The sequence below is a fragment of the Solanum pennellii genome, chromosome 6, assembly GCF_001406875.1.
Source record: "Solanum pennellii chromosome 6, SPENNV200".
NCBI lineage: Eukaryota > Viridiplantae > Streptophyta > Magnoliopsida > Solanales > Solanaceae > Solanum > Solanum pennellii.
Window position 1 is genome coordinate 31795116 of NC_028642.1, and position 21587 is coordinate 31816702.

The 21587-nt window shown below is 36.1% G+C and overlaps 1 long non-coding RNA gene across 1 annotated transcript; it reads right to left on the reverse strand.

Moving 5' to 3' along the window:
- Nucleotides 1-1317: 1317 nt before the first annotated feature.
- Nucleotides 1318-10275, reverse strand: LOC107022756. Its single transcript, XR_001457138.2, has 4 exons — nt 10201-10275; nt 2967-3138; nt 1906-2001; nt 1318-1619 (listed from the first exon to the last, which is right to left on the reverse strand). It is a non-coding gene; the product is annotated as an uncharacterized LOC107022756 (long non-coding RNA).
- Nucleotides 10276-21587: the final 11312 nt, after the last annotated feature.

Here is a 21587-nt window from a genome sequence, read left to right on the forward strand (position 1 = left end):
GATGATAATATGACATTTAAATGAAACGATACATATTTTCAATAAATGTCCATTGTCATGATATTTTATGCATTATGTCATACATAGTACATGTAGTTTTACTAATCCATGCTTTTATCTATCTCTATACTTGTTGGTAGGTGAGGAGCATTTGGGAAGTGAAGACTTGGATCATAGCATTGTTAAAGAGAAGTCGAAGTATGTCCTCATTTAATTCGAGGGCACACATGTCTTTTATGTTTCTATTTGAAGTATTGTAATAGACTAAGTATTTCCATATTTTGAAGTATGGCACGTGTCCCAAGTATTCTCATGTGTTAATTTTGATGAGATTGAGACTTAGTATTTCCTATGACTTTATATGAATGAATTTTTAAAGACTATGTAATGTTTTGTGAAATGTTTTAATTTCGCACTACTTTTCATTATGTTTATGCAACGAATAATATGTAAAGGCTTGTGCAAGACCTCCGAGAGGTCAAGTACCCCAGTTGCAATCCGAGATTGTCCCTAACTTCTAGGGTGTGGTCTTGGGATGTGACATGCTCACTGTTAAATGTAGGGGTAAAGTTGTAAATTCAACCCACGTCCAAATAAATGTTTGGGCCGTTACGTTGGGATGTTTTAGTTGTTTTAACAGGGTTTATAAGTCTTAAACACCTAGATGTATTCATTATTTTTATCAAAAAGAGCATAATTCTCATAAATGTTTATTCACATGATTTTGTGCATTATGTCATAATTAGTACATGCATTGTACCAATTTCTTATGTTTTGTTATATCTAAAGGTGTAGGTAAAAGGTCAGAAACGTCTTGAAGAAAATCATTGAAACTAGGATTCTTTCAAGCAAGTTGAAGTATGTCCATAACTATTTTTAGACTTCTTTTATTCAAATTATTGTAATATACTAAATATTTCTATATTTGTATTGTATGGGTCTTGTTCCAAGTATTCTTGAGTCTAAGATTGTAATATGTTGAAACTTAGTTTTTTTCCTATGATTTTAATATGAAAGATGTTTTAAGATGTTACGTGTAAAATGTTTTAATTCAACACTATCTTTTGTACATGTATGAAATGAATGATATCAAAGGCTTTTACAGGACCTCCAAGAGGTCAAGAAGGCCGTGTCACACTACGAGAGTGCATATCTTCTTGGGTGTACTCTTGGGATGTGACACTTAGCATACATTATGGAATATCATGGGTAGAGAAAATTCATAAACTTTAAAACTTTAACATAGTGATGTATACTTAGACTTTTTGTTTATCATACATAGGAAGTTTACATAGACTTCTTATTTGTGAAGTGAAAATAGACTTCTCATTTATGGAATATAGACAAAACATATAAAGTAGTCTAATATTTGTGTCAAACATGAACCATCTAGCATAGAATATAAGATTTGGCATAGCCCTTATGCTATAACAATGTGCCACATATTGGCTTACAACAAAGTGTCAATGATAAGGAAAGAATAATTTTTCTATACATAGTTGATATCATAGCTAAAGTAGAAAAGTGGTATCATCCCCGGACTTGAGGACTAATCAATAACTTGGGAAAAGTTTCAAGTCTTCCTTCCACATGGCCTTTAAACCTTCAATGGAACGAACCTACATAATTGTAGAAATATAAAGAATATGGGTTAGTACAAACTACTTGTACTATGGAAACATATGCAAGTAGAACCATTGAAATCATGCTTAAAGTTACATTTTGTCCAAAACCATGTTTAGTCAGTTTAAAATCTTTTATGCACATACAAGAGCATATACACATTAATAATCATAATAACATTAAAACATGCTCATAACCAACAAAAGCGCAAAATTTTAATAAATCCATGTTAACATTTCATATCATAAAGTTCATAACATTAAATAACAAAAAGACGCTTACTCATAATCACCTCCGAAGCCTATAAGTGCAATGCTCATGTGAAGCGTCCTGACCCCATATAATCAAGTTAACTAGAAAAGATACCATAAGCAATCTCTACATTTCATAAAACACCATCATCATATATAGAAACTTAAACCAATATAATGTTCATAAAATAAAGTCAATGTCATAATAGATCAACATTTGGTAAAGTCAACATATATATTTCATTCATAACATAAGTACATAAGAACATCCTCCTAGGACTCCCCTCAGGTCAACTTTTGAAATGTATAGATAAAGTCTCATATCATTACCTACACAAAGTAAAACCCTATAAGTCACCGTAGTTAGTGTTTACTTTATGACTTTCATTCATTAATTTAACTTTCGAGAACAATCACCTTAACCGATCATACACCATGTCAGCTGAACATGCAATATAGTGTCATAAAACCTTAAACCTAACAAAGTTACTCTACTTTCCAAGGTAGAACCAAAACATGCACATATCATTCTAGGTGGATCCGCTAGCTAGTTTTCCTATAAGGGCACGTAGTTAAGGAACTAGGAGATATGTGTTGGAAACCCTCTTTGTCCATTATTGCATTACAGTCTCCATCTCATGAGAACCATTGTGAACCTATCTTCCCTCATTGGGAAGGGACACCTCTCATATCTAGTTTGCTCGGTGCTAAGCTAAAGTCCATTTTTGAAATGTCATTAACTCATCCTTACACATTAGTTTACAATATATGCCTTAAGGACCAGCCCTTTTATAATCATGATAATAGCCCTTTAGGTATTAAATGAGAAATTCCTTTCAGTGTAACCCGTCGTTAGTAAGATCATAATGTCTTAGTCATATCATAATAAGGCACACAAGAGAATCACATTAATACTTGCATGATCATACCCCTATCAAGATCTCACAATTCCACATACTCATAACATGCCATCATATTCAACATATCATAATATTTCTATTCTATTCACATAATCATACTTCAATTGAACATCATTATCAATGATAGACCATCATAATTGAGATAAAGAACTTATGGTCATAAAAGTCTTACCAATAGCTTCCAAGTTCCTCCTTCAAAATTTCACCACCAATTCCACAATATTTATCCATCAGTTCAGTCATTATTTTTAACGACCTGCAAGTACACCCTAGAAGAAAAAGACCACTCTTGATTCGTCACACGCCGTACTTGACCCTTCGGAGGTCTTGTAGAATCCTCGTAGCTATCATTCATTATATAAGTATGAAAAGTAGTGCGGAATTGAGATTGTACACAACAATATTAATAAGAAACTTCTTTTTATAAATGTTAAGAAATAATTTTCATCATCACAAGCCAACTTAAAGACACATCTTAGTATCTTAGGTTCACATCCCTTTACATTAAAAGAAACATACTAAGTCTTATACAAAGTCTTAAAATAATGAAATAAAGAAACATAGACTATGTCCTCAAATATATGAGGACATACCAATCTTGTGAGATTCAACTTCCCAAGCTTTGCCTTATAATAACCATTACATTCCTTCACCTATATTTTGTAATGTAAAAGAGTATGGGGTTATTACAAATATTGTAGTAAGTATTGCATTATGCAAAAACATGCAAAATTGGACATTTTAGTTAAAATAAACCTTTCATGTTATTTAGTAAAAACCTGCATGAATCAAGTCACAAAACATCATATAAATCATCATTTAGCACATAAGATAAAACATTCATAAAGTCACAATTTATGGTAAGCTCATTTCATATAGACTTTTCCTATCCTAATGAAGAAACCTCACATTCACTCTCTTCAATGCACACCTAAGTGATTATTAAGACTATCAAAGACAGGCATACTTCATCTCATTTAGCAAGGCAACATTCATTACTAATGTTACTAAAGGAACACACATGCATTTAGGAACTTCACATAAAGATCATCCTCAAAGACAACCCCCAAGTTACACTTAGTGCAATGTGAAGGTATCATCCCATACTACTACTTCCACCTTATTGCTCCTTGAAAATTCCTTTAGAATTTCCACATCACATTCATCATAAACATAGATTTCATCATACAAGACATACTATCAACATGTTTCTTAAGATTAGGCATAGTCACATTATTTTGTTAACATGATATAATGATCTCTTCAAACATGCTCATATGAGGACACACCAAGAAACACCCCAAATGAATACTTGTGCAATGGATAGATAGTGTCCCATTCCCCCCACCTACACTATGTAGTATACCCTTTAGGAGACTTCGTTCATTACATTTGTAAAACTCCGAAAATTAGTGACCTAATCTAGATCCTCACATCATCAACTATTCGTTGTAACACTGTTTTAAGACCTAAAATGATGTATTTGAAAGATTTAAGAAGTTTTAGAGTCAAAGCATCAGGGAACGTCTATGACGTTAGTAGACTAGTGAAATAGAGGTTAGTGTGCCTTAGCATGTTTCATGAGGTTTTAAGAGTCAGAATTTGATGAAAATTGGTAGAAAGGTGTTAAACAAGTATTATATTTTGATTAGGGTCAAAATAGTCGGGTACCACTCCCCAAGGACCACCCTCAGGGTCCTTGAGGAGGATCTTCCAAATTGACCCTAAATGTTGTGTTTGAAAGTGGCTACCTGCGAAGCCAATGGACCATTTATTGTATGATCGACGAGGTGTCGATGGATCCTTGGTTCAAAACTTAGTAAAATATCCTAAAGGTTCCAAATTGACATTCTCTATTGCCAATGATGATTGTGTAGTACGGGGGCGTAGACTGACCTACAGACTATAGGTGGAGGTTTCGTAGGTGAGGTTGTGGTTTTCAATGTGAAATTTTAAGTTAAGTATTTTAATTAGTTAGGTGGTTGGTTAATTAATTAGGGTTCATGGGTTTCTTATTATGTTATTTAAAGGACTATATTAGACATAAACCTAATGAAATTAACCCAACATTCCTCAATTCCAAAACTCAAAATCCTCTCCATTGTCTCTACTTTCTCTCTTCCCAAAGAACTCCATTAAAGACCATGGTCGAAGGGCACTAGCGATGAAAAAACTCAAATTTTTTCATCAATTTTCAATTATTGTGATGGCTTTTACCTTATTATCATGTTTAATTGACGTATTAATTGTGATAAGATTAGATAGGTGATGAATGTAAATGAAATGTCTTTATTATATGGATTGTGAGATTTTTTTGACGTATAATTATATAAGGGTGATTGTGGGACACTAATGTGTCTTACTATGACATGATAATGATAATTTGTTATCTCACATATGAGGGTTTTATTGAAAGGAAGTTCTAATTTAATTCCAAATGTGCTAATGATTATATTATACAAGGCGTTAGTCTCCTATGACCTATAATAAGCTATGATGATTAATCAAGGCTTAAATAAAATTCAAAGAGGGACTTCAGATTAGCACTAAGCGAACTAGTAATGAGAGGTATCCCTTCCCACTATGGGAAGGTAGATTCACAATCGTTCTCATGACAGAGAGATTACAATGCAATTGTGCATAAAGAGGATCTCAAGTATGTCTCCTAGTTCGTGAACTATGTTGCCCACATAAGAACACTAGCTAGTTGATACATCTAGAATGATATGTTCATGTTATGTTACTACCTTGTCAAGTATACCACCTTCCTTCGATGTAGGGTTTCATGACAACGGATTCCACATTTAGCTCATGTGGTCTATTTCCGTTAAGGCAATTGTTCCTGAAAGTAAAATGAATTAATAAAGTTAACAGTAACTAGGGTGAGTTAAGGGATTTCACTTAGTCCTGGTAGCGGTATCGGACTCTAACTATCCATTGCACTAGTTGGCCTTGAGGGAACTCCTCAAAAGTTGTTCTTATGTTCTTATAAACTAAACAATATGAATATCTTTACTATATATATTGATAATCCTTATCATGACCTTAGAGTACACCCTAGATATATGGCTTTCTCGAATGGCTACACAACGTACTTGACCTCTCTGAGGTCTTGTACCAGCCCTTTGACATCATTCATTACATACATGTATGAAATGTAGCGCAAAATTAAAACTTTTCAAAAGAAATAGTAATACTTCAAAATATTACTTTTATAGTATAACATAATGAAAGGCTAAGTCTCAAAGTCGCCATCTTAGACATACGAATATGTTAGACATGAGCCATACTTCAACATATAGAAAATAGCTAAGTCTATTACAATAATTTCAATAAGGAAATCTAAACATCAAGATGTCCTCGAATCTATTAAGGTCAAACCAACTCTTGCTTTAATGAACACTAATTTTATCTTCCACTTCGAGACTCCTCTCAAATGTAACCTACACCTTTAGAGCTAGATAAAATATATGAAACTAGTACATTAGAATGTATTAAGTATGGCACAATGCAATAAAATCATGATAAAAGGACATTTGTAGAAACAGATTCTCCTTTTGAGTAAAACATTATAAAACAAGTATAAGAGATCACATTAATTCAACATAGACACATATAGTTGCATTCAATCAATATAAACTAATATCACTTCAATTAATATAACCATGAGACCCTCCTACCAGAGGTGATTCTAAGGTTCACACCGCCTATACAATCCCTTCACACATACCAAAGTGATCTTTTATATTACCTAAGAAAAGATAATTCCCATTTTATACATTAAACTTCCTACCTAGAAATACTGTAAGACTCACTTAAGTTAGACATTAAGAAAACGCCAATACACCCTCTCCAAGCCTACCTAAGCAATCCTTAAAGCTACTCTACATAAGTATATTTTCATTACATAATACTTACTTAAGTCATTATGTTCATTAAACCATATAGAAGACATTCAACATTTAAGGACATTCACATAGTGGTCTTGGAGAAGACCTAAGGACTCACATACTAATATCTTCAAAGCCTAATCCAGCAATGTCTAGATAACATCCCATTCTACTACCTAAACTTAATAGTTATTATCCAACACTAATATGTATCCTGATACACTCAAACTTACTTCTCAAATAAGAAGTAAAACGATCGTATCAAGTAAGAACCCAACTAATGAGGTTGGGATCGATCCCACGAGGAAAATAGTTCAGACTTAACTTTATTCTATTATTACTATTATTTAGTCAACTATTTGCCTAGAAAACAAAAGACAAAAAAGGGGATTATTATTTCTAAATTAATGAAAATAATTAACTAAATTAAAGTAAACAACTAAAATATTCAAATCTCGGAGCTTAATATCTAATAAAAGTAACTAGGGCTTAAGTGTTCCCTACAGGTTCCTAACTTGATAATTCTAACTATAACAATTCTTTCCTAGTATCTTGCATCTAAAGTGGTAAGTTATGTATCTCTAAATCCTTGGTCCAGCATCTAGAAAATTTCACTCGGCACCTTGGTCCGGCTACGTGTGTTGCTATACTAACCCTTACCTTTACCTCATATTAAGCATTGCATTCGATATTAGACTAAGTTACTACCTCGTACCAACCGACACTAGCCTATAAGATAGTGTACACTAAATCTATGTTGATAATTCTTTTCCTATTATCTACCTCCTTTGTCCCGCAAGTAGCATTAAGACGAGTTCTAACGTCGGCCATCCGTTAAAAAGACTTCTAAACGAAATAATTATCAATACATGCAAGACTTTATTGTAGAATTGCTATATTAGTTAGATTTTACCTAATTATTCACCCATGGTTCCCACAACCCTATTTATGGAGTTTAGTTACCCTTGGTCATAATCACACTATTCATATATTTAATATAAGAATTCATGCACTTACTTTAATAAGAAAGAATAAAATCCAGAAATTCACTTGATTAATCAACAAAAACACCCACTATCAATTCCAGAAAATTTTTATCAACTACGGAAATTAATTCTTCAATACTTGAACAAGAGAACTAAAAATTATCGAAAAGTCTAACCCCAAAAACAAGGTTTTTCAAACTATTTATAATAAAAACAAAAACCTAATAAAAGAAGGAATCTAATTACTGAAAATCTGTCCAAACACGTCTGAGTCGACGGACCTCGTGACGGACCGTAGTGGTCACGACGGGCCGTCACGGCCTCCGTCATCCCATATTTCACAAATTCTTCTGCTACTTTCTTCATTACCCTCAACGAACAGGTATGACGGACCGTTCCAAGCACGACAGTCCATTGAGGGTCTCCGTTCCATAATACTTTAACTTCTTGGCATTTGGGTACTAGGACTACTGCTGATATTTACGACGAACCAGCAGGACAGACCGTTGTGGCTATGACGGTCCGTCATGGACTTCCGTAAGCCCATACTAGGTCATACTTCCCCATATTCCTTAAGCAGCTTCTCTCCTCACTACGATGCCACATACGGACCGTCATAAGCATCGTAGGTGGTCTCTTCTGCATTTCTCGCTCAAACACTTCCGTGTTCATCTTTGGACAGATTTCCTCCAAATAAGGAGAAGCTTACATAAAAATCAATACCAAAAGGCTTTTGGACACACACTAAACTTAAGGAACAAGCATTAAAAATACCATGAAAAAACGGTACATCAACACCCTCAACTTAAATTTGTTGTTTATCCTCAAGCAATGCACTATGACTCACTACAAAATCTTTGTACAAGAGTATCTATATTTTAGGTTTCGCAATTATTTTTGGCTATCAATCCCGATTATTCTCATCATGTTTATGCATGTCATCACTATTTGGCTTGATTATGTGGAACCAGACCATGACACAGACTCACCACACACTGACACCTATCCTCTTCAATTTCTCACCGAGGTGCTAATATTTCTGGCATCGCAACTAGTGTCCTCACTTCAAAACAACATCCTCATTTTTCACACAGTAATTTCAGTTTGAGTATAAGGATTACTTTTCAACACTCACTCTCAGAACAAATTCACAACTCATTCATACTTTTTGCCAGAAACTTGCCCTTATTTTCACCGCATTAAGTTTTCGTCAGAAAGGATTTCATCCCACTTTAACATTCTAGGCACAAAAGTAGTGCTATGCTCTTGGTGTGATTCCATAAGCATAGTAACACCTTTGGGACTAGAGTTAATTGCCTTTGGGGCAATAGTGGTCTTCATAAGCTTGTAATATACCCTGTATATTACAGCTAGATCTCTGGTTCCTATTTTGCTGTTCATATTCTTAGTCTTGATGTTGAGAGTCAAGGTGTCAAGAATATGAGGATCTTCTATTTCTATAGAAAAATTTGGATAACAATTGAAGTAAACAGGCCCATGAGCAAGATTACTTTCTAGGATTCCTAACAAAGAGTCTTCAACATTGAGAAGTCTAGCATCTCTAAGCATAAGACAGATAGGAATATTAAGACCTTTTCGGAATAGAGGTTTAACAGCTACCTGTACAAGACCAATATGAAGGAACTTAAATTCCTTTCTATACCTGTCAATGTCAGCAGCAATAAGCAATTTAATAGATTCTAAAGAATTATTAATTGCAGAAGTTGATTCACATGTTTTAATATTAAAACTTTTAAACATGCTGAAATTATCTATTTGATAAATCTTATTTATAGGCTCTTTAGGAATAGACCAATTTTGTAAACGCATATCTTCTTTAGAGATAGAACAATTAATAGAGTTAACAATATTATTGTTATTCATGATAGTTAAACAGTTGTCTTTAGGCATGGAAGAAACTTTCAAGGATAAAATAATAAATAATTTTAATAAAGATTATCTGACAGATGAGGAAATAAATAATCCTTTAAAACCTTTAAAAAGATAATTACTCAAAATAATATAGACGATTAGCAATAAATTATAACAATTAAACAGACTATAGTCCAACTATTATCATGCATCTTGGATTTAACATGTCTTTGGCAAGTCTTATTGTAGAACGGATCACCATAAGATCGGTTGCCGGCTCCTCCTGAGTCTTACTGGACTTACAATGATCTCCCAAAAGGCTACCCAAATTCTTAAGCCGGAGATTAATCGGCATACTCAGACTTATGCAGAGACAAAACCTCAACATGATAATGGTAAACAAAGCTATAGAATTGTTTTAATTAAAGCTAAAAGAGTATATCATATAAAGTAAATACATTTCAACATAATAAATAGATAAATAATAATTCATTAATCAGATAAATTAAATTAATATTATTTCATAATTTTATCACAGGAAGAGTTTCCTACCAGCCAAGACAACAATAGGTTTAGCTACTCATATAAAACGTCATTAACATGGCTCTGATACCATAAAAGGATCTTGCGGAATCTAAATAAGGAAGATAAAACTTACTAATAAAAGGGCCTTTATTCCATACGAAGCATAGTTTTTACATAAGAAGCATTCAAGAAAATTTTTAGTAGTGCGAATTTTCTGATGCTTAGACTGATAAATTATACTGCCTTATATAGGTAAAGCTTAAAGACAAAGAGATAAGGAAATCTAAAAAGCTTCTCTTTTGATTGGCTGTTGATTTCCTTCCGTTGCTTTTGATTAAAGCAAAAGTAAAGTTGTTTGTCATCTTTTCTTTTTGAAAGGCAAAGATGCCTGAGTAAAGTTGTTTGTCATCTTTTCCTTTTTGAAAAGCAAAGATGCCTGACTTTTGTCTTCCATGATGTAGGGCCCTGGCGAATTCCTTTTGTCTTGACTGAGTCAGCAAAAGTTTCCGTCTTCTTTGAGACTCCCTTTGCTTCTTCCTTGATAATTCTGATTCTTTGAATCTCTATCAGGAAAACTAATTATTCTGGTTTTTAATAACCTCAACTAGGACTCTTAGTCAAAAGGATTTAGATAAGATCTGGCTAAAGCCTTTGGGTTTAGCATGTCGCCATTGTCATCACTTTGAGATGAGGCTTCATCAAGGAGCTGATTAATGGCAGCTTCGTCTGGGTTATCGTCTAGTTCTGAAAGAGCCTTTTCAAGTCTCTTTTTCAAATCACTCTTAGAGGGTGATGCCTGTGATATTTCTTTTCCCGGGGAAGGAAAAGGGCTGCCTTTCTTGGCCGGAGTCCATCCTTTAATACGGATTTCTTTGGACAAAAATTTGATCCTGTCAAAATCTGCAATAACGAATGTCCAGCTTAAAATATAAAATAAGCTCTCTTAATGAAATACTTACAGAGCTTAATGTGCTCTGGGAGGGTTGATATGCCTTCATCGACTTGAAACTGAGAATAGTTCTCTGCAAATTGCCGAGGCATGACTTGTTTATTTCCACCAAAAAGGCTCCACCATTCGTAGAACCATCTTGGTATGATAGAGGCTGAAACCTCCGGACAATATTTAATAAACCACGTGTGAGTGGTTGGCCTGACATACATAAAATTCAACCAAGCATTTTTATAGTCAAACCAATTGTAGGTTTGAGGGTTGAATCTTTTTGAAAGACTGATAGGCGTTTGTAGATGATCTACTGGCCAATTGTATGGAGATAAAATCTTCTTGATCGTCATCTTTGAATAGGCGATGCTATCCGGGTCGGATTTGTCTGCCAATTCATGTTCAATCTCCAATGATCCGGTATCTACGAGGATGAACTCAAAGTACCTTCTGGTTTTTAAGGAATTGTCTGTGTCGACGTAATTCCTGTTGGTGTAGATGGGCTTCAGGAGATGTTTGATCTCATAGCCTTCATATTCCTTGTCGAGAGCAAGGACTGGAAAAACATTTAGAGAAACCATTTCAAATTTCTCTTTCTCCCTAGGAGCTGTCTTGGAGCTACTTGGGGCGACTGCTTCTACAAAACTCTGAGGCTGCTTCATTGTATAACAGTCACTTGTTTGCTTTTGAGAGAATCTGAGTTCTCCGCTGGGTGATGAAGAAGTGCTGGCTTCCTGGTCCTTTGCAAAGGGCTTTTTCAATACCAGCATTCCTGTGGGACGACTCAGGGGAAGTTCCGTTGGGCTGATTGGTGGCAAACTTGCTAGGGTTGAATACCTGTTTAGATCAGGCCTTGTCTGATTTATTTCTGGTCTTCTTGCAAAAGGTCCCGTTCTGGCTGGTTCGCTAGGATTGGGCCTAGCTGGCTGCCTGCCCACTGTTGGCCTGACTTGGGGCCTCATTTTTACCCTGCAAAAATTCCCTGGTTAGATAATCAGGTAAAGAATTATTCTCTCCTTTAATGAATTCGATTTGAAAATCAAAACTGGATAATAAAGCTTGCCATCTAGCAAAAATCTGTTTAGAGACAATATTTTTGACATCCTTTTGAAGGATTTCTTTAGCAGATTTACAATCTACCCTGAGGAGAAATTCTTTATTAACCAAATCGTCTTGAAACTTAGTTATGCAAAGAACAATAGCAAGGATTTCCTTTTTGACCGTGCTGTAATTCTTTTGCGCAGAATTCCAGATTCCAGAATAATAACGGACTAATTGCTCCAGAGATTTGGGGTCTTTTCTTTGTTTAAGAATACCGCCGTATCCGATATCTGAAGCATCAGTCTCCACAATCATAAAAAAGTCGGGGTTAGAGATACCTAGACAAGGAAGATCTTTAACCATGTTCTTAAGGAGAATAACAGCCTTAGTATGATTGTCACACCAAGGTGAAGGAGTCTTCTTTAACCTGTCAAAGAGGGGTTTGCAAATATGTCTAACTTTCGGAATAAAGTCAGCTACATAATTAATACTCCCGAGGAATCTCTGTAGTTGTGTTTTATCCAAGATGACATCTGGGAATTTGTCTGAGAACTCAATAGATCTGCAAATTGGTTTATAGGTGCCTTGATAAAGATCGTGTCCTAAAAATCTAATTCTTGTTTGAAATAATTTTATTTTCTTAGCACTAATGACCAAACCATTGTGCTTAATAATTTTAAAGAAAATATTTAGATGTTTAAAATGAGAATCAATATCCTCAGAGAAGATTAAAACATCGTCAATATAAACTATTGACATCTGGCTTATATGATTAAAAATGGAGTTCATGATATTTTGAAATTCTGAAGGGGCATTTTTAAGCCCAAAAGGCATTACATTCCATTCATATTGTCCAAATGGGACATTGAAAGCTGTTTTATATTTATCCTTTTCGGCAATTTGAATTTGCCAAAATCCCGATTTTAAATCAAACTTGCTATAAACATTTGCTTTGAAAGTTCTTTTTAAAAGATCCCTTTTGTTGGGAATCGGGTAGCGAATCCATTTTAAAACGGAGTTTAAAGGTTTATAATTAATCACCAGTCTAGGTGAACCCCTTTCTTGTTCAGCTGCATTGTTAACATAAAATGCTGAACAACTCCAAGGTGACTTAGAAGGGCGAATAATCTTGTTATTCAAAAGAGTATGAATCTCTTTTTTACAGATCTCCATCAATTCATGGTTCATCTGAATAGGTCTAGCTTTGGTAGAGATAGCCTTTTAGTTTGAATAGTTGAAAACTTTTAAAATTCCCCAGCTGGGTCGGGTTGTGTTGCTGGTTAATGACGCAACAATCCCCAACTACGGTCCATCGCAGATGCGACGGTCCGTCATGGGTTCCATTACGGATGCCCTAACTTTGAAAATAAATTTAAAACGTACCTGGCACAATGGATTCATGCGATGGTCCATCGCAAGCGTGACGGTCCGTCGATGTATCAATCAGTGAATGTTGCGGAGTGACTTTCTGCAGAATTTCTTGGTGATGTGCTTGCTACCTGCAAATTTAAAACCCATTAGTAGAAAATGCTATCATTACTACAAAGAAAACTATAGTTGGGTTAGAGGATACGTATTAGGTTGCCTCCTAACCAGCGCCTGATTTAACGTCGCGGCACGACTGAAGACAATTGATTACTCAGACTTCATCAAGATGGTATGCCTTGATCACTTCATTCACCGATTCAGCATGCTTAAAATAGATTTTTATTTGTTGTCCATTCACCTTAAACCGCACACCCTCCTTGGTTTCCAACTCAACTACTCCATGAGGGAATAGTTGGGTAATTAAGTAAGGGCCAGTCCATTTGGACTTGAGCTTGCCCGAAAACAAGCGCAACCTAGAATTGTATAAAACCATTGAATCCCCAACCATAAACTCTATTTTTCAATTTTTAGGTCATGGTACTACTTCATCTTTTCATTGTAGAGGGCTGAGCTTTCATAAGCATTCAGGCGAAATTCCTCGAGTTCATTCAACCCAGTTAACCGTTGTTCTGCAGCTTCGTTCCAATCCATTTTCAATTTCTTCATAGCCCACATGGCATTATGCTCTAATTCAACAGGAAGATGACAAGCTTTCCCATAGTTGGTACGGGGACATACCTATGGGAGTCTTATACATTGTCCGGTAGGCCCAAGGAGCATCATCAAGCCTCCTTGACCAATCCGTTCTACTAGCGTTCACTATTTTTGACAATATCTGTTTGATCTCTTGAACAATTTGTTGCAAAAGTGGGATCCCCCATCACTAATAATTGCCCTTAGGGTACCAAATCGAGAGAATATATTCTTTTTCAAGAACGCAGTGACACTCTTCCCTTCATTGTTTGCGAGGGCGATAGCTTCCACCCATTTAGATACATAATCAACTGCTACTAAAATATACTTCATTCCATGAGAACTCGCAAAAGTACCCCAAGTCAATATCCCAAACATCAAATAACTCAATCGCAAGAATGGGGTTTAGAGAGAGCTCTTGGTTTGTTGAAATGCTGCCATCTCTTTGGCATCTATCACATGCTTTAACAAACTTATGAGCATCTTGATGAAGAGTTGGCCAACAGTAACCACATTGTAATATCTTATGAGAGGTTCGGATACCACTATGATGTCCACCAACGGGTGAGGAATGGCATGCCTCTAAAACACTCAACATCTAAACTTTTGGCACACAACGCCGAATAAGCCCATCGCACATCTCCTATATAAGTATGGTTCATCCCAAAAGAACTTCTTCACACCGTACATGAACTTTTTTCTTTAATGAAAGGACAAGTCCGATGAAACAATATCGCTAGCCAGATAGTTCGCAAAATCTGCGAACCATGGACACAAGTCTTGTGAGGCAGCCAATACATGCTCATCGGGAAAAGTATCATCAATATCAGTGTTATCCCGTAACTCTCTCATAGCTTCATCTTCTAGACGCGACAAGTGATCGACAACTTGATTTTCGGTCCCTTTTCTATCCCTCAACTAAAAGTCAAATTCTTGTAGCAGTAGTACCCAATGAATCAACCTCGGTTTTGCATCCTTCTTTGCCATCAAATATCTCAATGCTGAATGGTCAGTATGCACTACAATTCTAGTACCTAGCAAATAGGAGCAAATTTTTCAAACTCAAAGACTACTGCAAGGAGTTCTTGCTTATTCACTGTGTAGTTCTTCTGGGCTTCATATAGGGCTTTACTAGCATAGTAAATGGGGTGAAGGAATTTCTTCCTTCTTTGTCCCAATACCACACCAAGAGCAACCCCACTAGCATCGCACAACACCTCAAATGGAATGTTCCAATCGGGAGAAATAATGATAGGTGCAAACACCAATTTTTCTTTTAGCTCGCCGAATGCTTTAAGACATGATTCATCAAAATAAAATTTACAATCTTTCTCCAGTAATTTGCACAACGGATGCACAATTTTTGAAAAATCTTTGATGAATCTCCGGTAAAAACCTGCATGCCCAAGAAAGTTTCTCACACCTTTACAGAGATAGGTCGGGGAAGTCTCTCTATTACCTAGACTTTAGCTCGATCAACCTCTATGCCCTTTTCTGAAATGCGATGACCCAAACTAATACCTTCTTTCACCATGAAGTTTAATTTTTCCCAATTTAGTACTAAATTGCAATCTTCACATCTCTTAAGGACCTCAGATAAAAGTCTCAAACACCGCTCGAATGATTCACCAACCACAGAAAAATCATCAATAAAAGCTTCAATAGTATCTTCCACCATGTCGGAGAATATTGACATCATACATCTCTGAAATGTGGCGGGTGCATTGCACAACCCAAACGACATTCTCTTGAATGCAAAGATCCCATATGGACAAGTAAAGGTGGTTTTCTCTTGATCTTCTGTTGCAATAGAAATCTGATTATACCCCGAATATCAATCAAGAAAACCGTACCACCCTTTTTCGGAAAGTCTGTCCAACATCTGATCCATGAAGGGCATAGGAAAATGGTCTTTTTCGGTCCATGCATTTAATTTACGATAATCCATACACACCTTCCATCAAGTAACCGGTCTCATTGGAACAAGTACATTTTTCTTATTGGGGACCACAGTCATTCCCCCTTTCTTAGGTACATACTGAACAGGGCATACCCAACTACTATCGGCGATCAGATATATTACTGCAGCATCCAACCATTTAATGATTTCCTTCTTCACGACCTCTTGCATATGTGGATTTAAGCGTCTCTGGTGCTAAATACTTGTCTTATGATAGGGCATGAGTTGGATTTTATGAGAACAAATACAAGACTAACTTTGGAGCCTCCTCTATAGATTGTTTCGCGGTTGGAGACTCGCGATTCTTCATGTCTAACTCATATTTCTTCGGTTTAAACAGAACATCACCACGAACAAGAGCCGCGACTAATGACCCATAATCATCAATATAATCGTTATCAAAATTCATTATCACTGCCGCTAATGCTTCTACACCTAGACGTTCTTCTATTTGTGTATCGGATGACTTACCAACTTTGTAGTATATAGCAGATATCGATTGGAGCTCACCACTCTGCCTCATGGACCTACAAATGTTGAAGGTCAATTCTTCATTGTTCAACCAAAGTTTCATCTGCCCCTTTTCCATAACAATTAAGGCTCTACACGTAGAAAGGAATGGCCTCCCAAGAATTATAGGCACTTCAAAATCGACTTAACATCAAGAATAACAAAATCTGCTGGAAATATGAATGACTCCACTTTTACTAGCACATCGTGGAGTATTCCGATAGTCCTTTTTACTGTTCGATCGGCCATCAGTAGCCGCATCGCAGTGGGCTTTGGATCACCCAAACCCAACTTTTTGTAAATCGAGAGGGGCATGAGATTTATGCTTACCCCTAGATCACATAATGCTTTCGCAAAATGTAATAACCCAATTGTACATGGAATAGTGAACTCACCCGGATCTTCTTTGTTTTGTACTAGAGATCTTGTAGCAATAGCACTACAATGCTGCATTCTATCATCATCCTCAAAAGTGATCGATCTTTTCTTTGTAACCAGATCTCTCATAATCTTGTCATAATCGGGCATTTGTTCTAGAGCTTCTACAAAAGGGACATTGATAGAAAGCTGCTTCAACATTGTTATAAAACACCAATATTTACCATCCTCGGTCTTTTTCACTAATCTTTGTGGAAAGGGGTGGTGGTCTAGGCATGGGAGTTACCTTTTTAGGCACTTCAACATCTTTTCCAGTGTTATCTTCTACATCACCACTAACCTCTGCCACTTTATCATTATCTTTTATAACCTTTTCCTCATTAGACGGCATAGATGGGTCAATGTTTTGATTACCACCCCGAGTAGTGATCTTCATATAGTGTCCATCATTTTTCAGATTTTGGACAATATTGCTAGAAAGAGTGCCCTGTTGCTGTGTGTTCAGAGTAGAAGATAATTGGGCCATTTGCAACTCAAGCTGCTAAATCGATGTTGCATGTGTATCGACTTTCTGCCCAATACCCGCTAAATCACTCCTTAACTGTTTAGCGTGCTCATCACTAGCATCGAACCTCCTCCTTATTTTGTGCAACATATCCTCCACTCACGCCATACTACCTCCACCATCCCTATGAGAAACTTCACGATTTTGAGGAGGAACATAGGGCCCATTCCTATTATTTCTTTTACCATAGTCGCAGTTGTAATTTCGATATCGGACATAATTACCCTCACGGTTATAGTTACCATAGTTCTGACCAAGGTTTCCTAGACCTTAACGCAAATTCTCCTGTTTGAGCTTTGGGCATTCAGTCGGAAACCTCCCGTCTGCTCATTTACCGCATAGGAATCCTCCTCATAATAATATTCATCATTTGGTGGTGATGGTTTAGACAAGTAGTTCACTGCATTTATCTTTTCTGCACCCCCTGTGACATGTTATAATACCAACTCAATCTCAGTTCTCCACTGAGCCATCTCTTCACGAATCTCATCTGTGGCTGGGTTGTGTGTGAATTGCACTGCGAAGGTTTTCATCCGGTATCTGATTTCCTAAAACTCCAAGCTTTATTATTCCGGGAGATTTCCTCTAACTTTTCAGCAATCTCATCATAAGGACACTCCCCATAAGAATCACCCGCTATAGTATCCAATACCGCTTTATTATTATCATCATGTCCCCGATAGAAGTATTCCTTCAGTGACTCATCATCTATGTGGCGATTGGGACACTTCTCACGAACGAGGTGAATCTATCCCAAGAACTACTAACTGACTCTCTTAGTAGTGATACAAAGTTGTTAACTCTGTCTTTGTGATTTAGTTTCTTGGAGACCGGGTAGTAACGTACCAAGAAAACATCCCTTAGTTGGTTCCAAGTGAAAATTGACTTATAAGGGAGCTCAGTGAACCAAATAGCAGCCTCTCCCGTCAGTGAGAGAGTTAATACTCTTAGCCCTATTACATCCAAATTCAAATCAGGCCTCCCTACACAGCTTTTACACACTGCCCTTACCTTAGTTATATGGTCATATGGGTCCTCAGAAGGTAGCCCTGAAAACAAACCTCTAGAAGTGAGCATTTGCATCAGACTACTTGTTACCACAAAGGTGTGGCCTTGTGGTAGAGGGGGCAAGATAAGTGGCCCATCAAAGTCTGCAATATTATCATAACCTCTGTGGTATTTTTAAGGACGTGGATTGGGATTTTGTCCCCTTTGTTAATTTTCACCAGGATTATCGGGTAATAACCGACCATGAGCATCAACTGGAGCTGGGACGTTCTGGTTTTGATCATCATCATTAATACCCAAGTTTTGATTCATAGTGCGTAGTGTACGCTCTAATTCGTGGTCATAGGGAAACAAGGGTTATTTTCCTCTCCGTGTATTTGGCATACAAGGAAGTTAGTTCTGCAAGAATAAAAAACATTGGAAAAGTAAAATTAAGAAAATATTGACTGAACTTCAGTAATAAGTTTAAGTTAATCTAAAAACTACTTTCCCCGGCAGCGGTAGTATCAACATTAACATGTATCCTGATACGCTCAAACTTATTTCTCAAATAAGAAGTAAAGCGGTCGTATCAAGTAAAGAACCCAACTAATGATCGATCCCACGAGGAAAATAGTTCAGACTTAACTTTATTCTATTATTACTATTATTTAGTCAACCATTTCCCTAGAAAGAAAAAGACAAAAAAGGAGGTTTTTATTTCTAAATTAATGAAAATATTTAACTAAATTAATGTAAACAACTAACAGATTCAAATCTCGGAGCTTAATCAATTAATAAAAGTAACTAGGGCTTAAGTGTTCCCCACAGGTTCCTAACTTGATAATTCTAACTATAACAAGTCTTTCATAGTATCTTGCATGTAAAGTGATAAGTTATGTATCTCTAAATCCTTGTTCCGGTATCTATAAAATTTCAATCCGCACCTTGGTCCGGCTACATGTTTGCTATACTAACCCTTACCTTAACCTCATATTAAGCATTTTATTTGATATTTTACTAAGTTATTACTTCGTACCAACCGAAACTAGCCTATTAGATAGTGTACACTAAATCTATGTTGATAATTCTTTTCCTATTATCTACCTCCTTGGTCCGGCAAGTAGCATTAAGGCGAGTTCTAACGTTGGCCATCCGTTAAAAAGACTTCTAAATGAAAGAATTATCAATACATGTAAGACACTATTCTAGAATTGCTATTTTAGTCAGTTTTACCTTATTATTCACCCATGTTTCCCACAACCCTAGTTATGGAGTTTAGTTACCATAGTCATAATCACACTATTCATATATTTAATATAAGAATTCATGCACTTACTTTAAGAAGAAAGAATAAAATCCAGAAATTCACTTGATTAATCAACAAAAACACCAACAATCAATTCCAGAAAAATTGTATCAATTATTGAAATTAATTCTTCAATACTTGAACAAGAGAACTAAAAATTATCGAAAAGTCTATCCCCCAAAACAAGGTTTTTTGAACTATTTATAATAAAAACAAAAACCTAATAAAAGAAGGAGTCTAATTACTGAAAATCTTTCCAAACGCATTTGAGTCGATGGACCGTAGTGGTTACGACGGGTCGTCAGGGCCTCCGTCGTCCCATACTTCACAAATTCTTCTGCTGCATTATTCATTACCGTCATCGAACAGGTATGACGGACCGTTCAAAGCACGACGGTATGTCGAGGGTCTCCATTCCATAGTACATTAACTTCTTGGAATTTGGGTACTAGGACTACTCTCTGATCATTACGAGGAACCAGCAGGACAGACCTTTGTGGCTATGACGGTCCGTCATGGACTTCCGTAATCCCACACTAGGTCAAACTTCCCAATCTTCCTTCAGCAGCTTCTCTCCTTAATACGATGCCACCTACGGACCGTCACAGACTCGATGGACCATCATAAGCTCCGTAGGTGGTCTCTTCTGCATTTCTCGCTCAAAAACTTCTTTGTTCATCTTTGGACAGATTTCCTTAAAATAAGGAGAAACTTACATAAAAATCAATACAAAAAGGCTTTTGGACAAACACTAAACGTAAGGAAAAAGCATTAAAAATACTGTGAAACCACGGTACATCATATCCCAATTGATGAGAATAAGAAATAACTGTCATAGACAATGGTAGCTAACAATGGAATCTTGAGACAAACCCTACTCCGATAGAGGGTGTTCTACTTGCCAATTGCAGAACTAGGACACAACCCATTTAGGCGCATGCTTAATGAATATAAAAGGTTTATTTGTACTCCTGCCCCCTCGTACAACTAAAGCTACTCCCCAAACATACTCACTAAGTTCTAGCCTTTATTATCACCGAGTAATTCAGTAAAGGAGTATATGAAGAGGTACCATATCCTATTAAAAACAAACGATACGACACCTTACCAAAGAGGGTCCCTTAGGGATGTCTTATAATGCTTACTAAGATAGCTCAATGACATTCCTTAGGATTATTTCATGTTGTTCCAGCTAACCAACCCTATGTCCTGCATCCACACGAGAATGATACCATTACAACTTTTAACTTTAAGGATATCATAACGTTCTTTCTAAAAGGTTCCACATAAATGACCTTCTTTTCTATATTCATGATAATATTTCATTCATACCTATACATTCATGAAAAAAGGTGCTCTAGACTACTAAGCCAAGGATACACATTCACATTCTTTCATGTATAAAGTAAGGGATATAAGTCTGCCTAAACAAGACATACTTTTATATTATCTTATCACATGTGCAATATCATTCATGTAGAACATAGGTTCAACAAAGTATACTTGCCAGTCACATATAAGGAAGATTCACACTTCAATATCAAGCATACACATATAAGGTATCACTATAGCCTATCATGATCACATATACTCACTTAGGAGAACACTTAATTTGACTTCACATACACATATAAGTCTTCAAGACCTTCACAATGCTCACATATTCAATTAATAACATGGTAATACCATAATTCACAAAGTAATACTGACGAGGACACTTAGTATCACAAGTAATAAGTGGACCATATAAAGCATCATCATAATTTAAG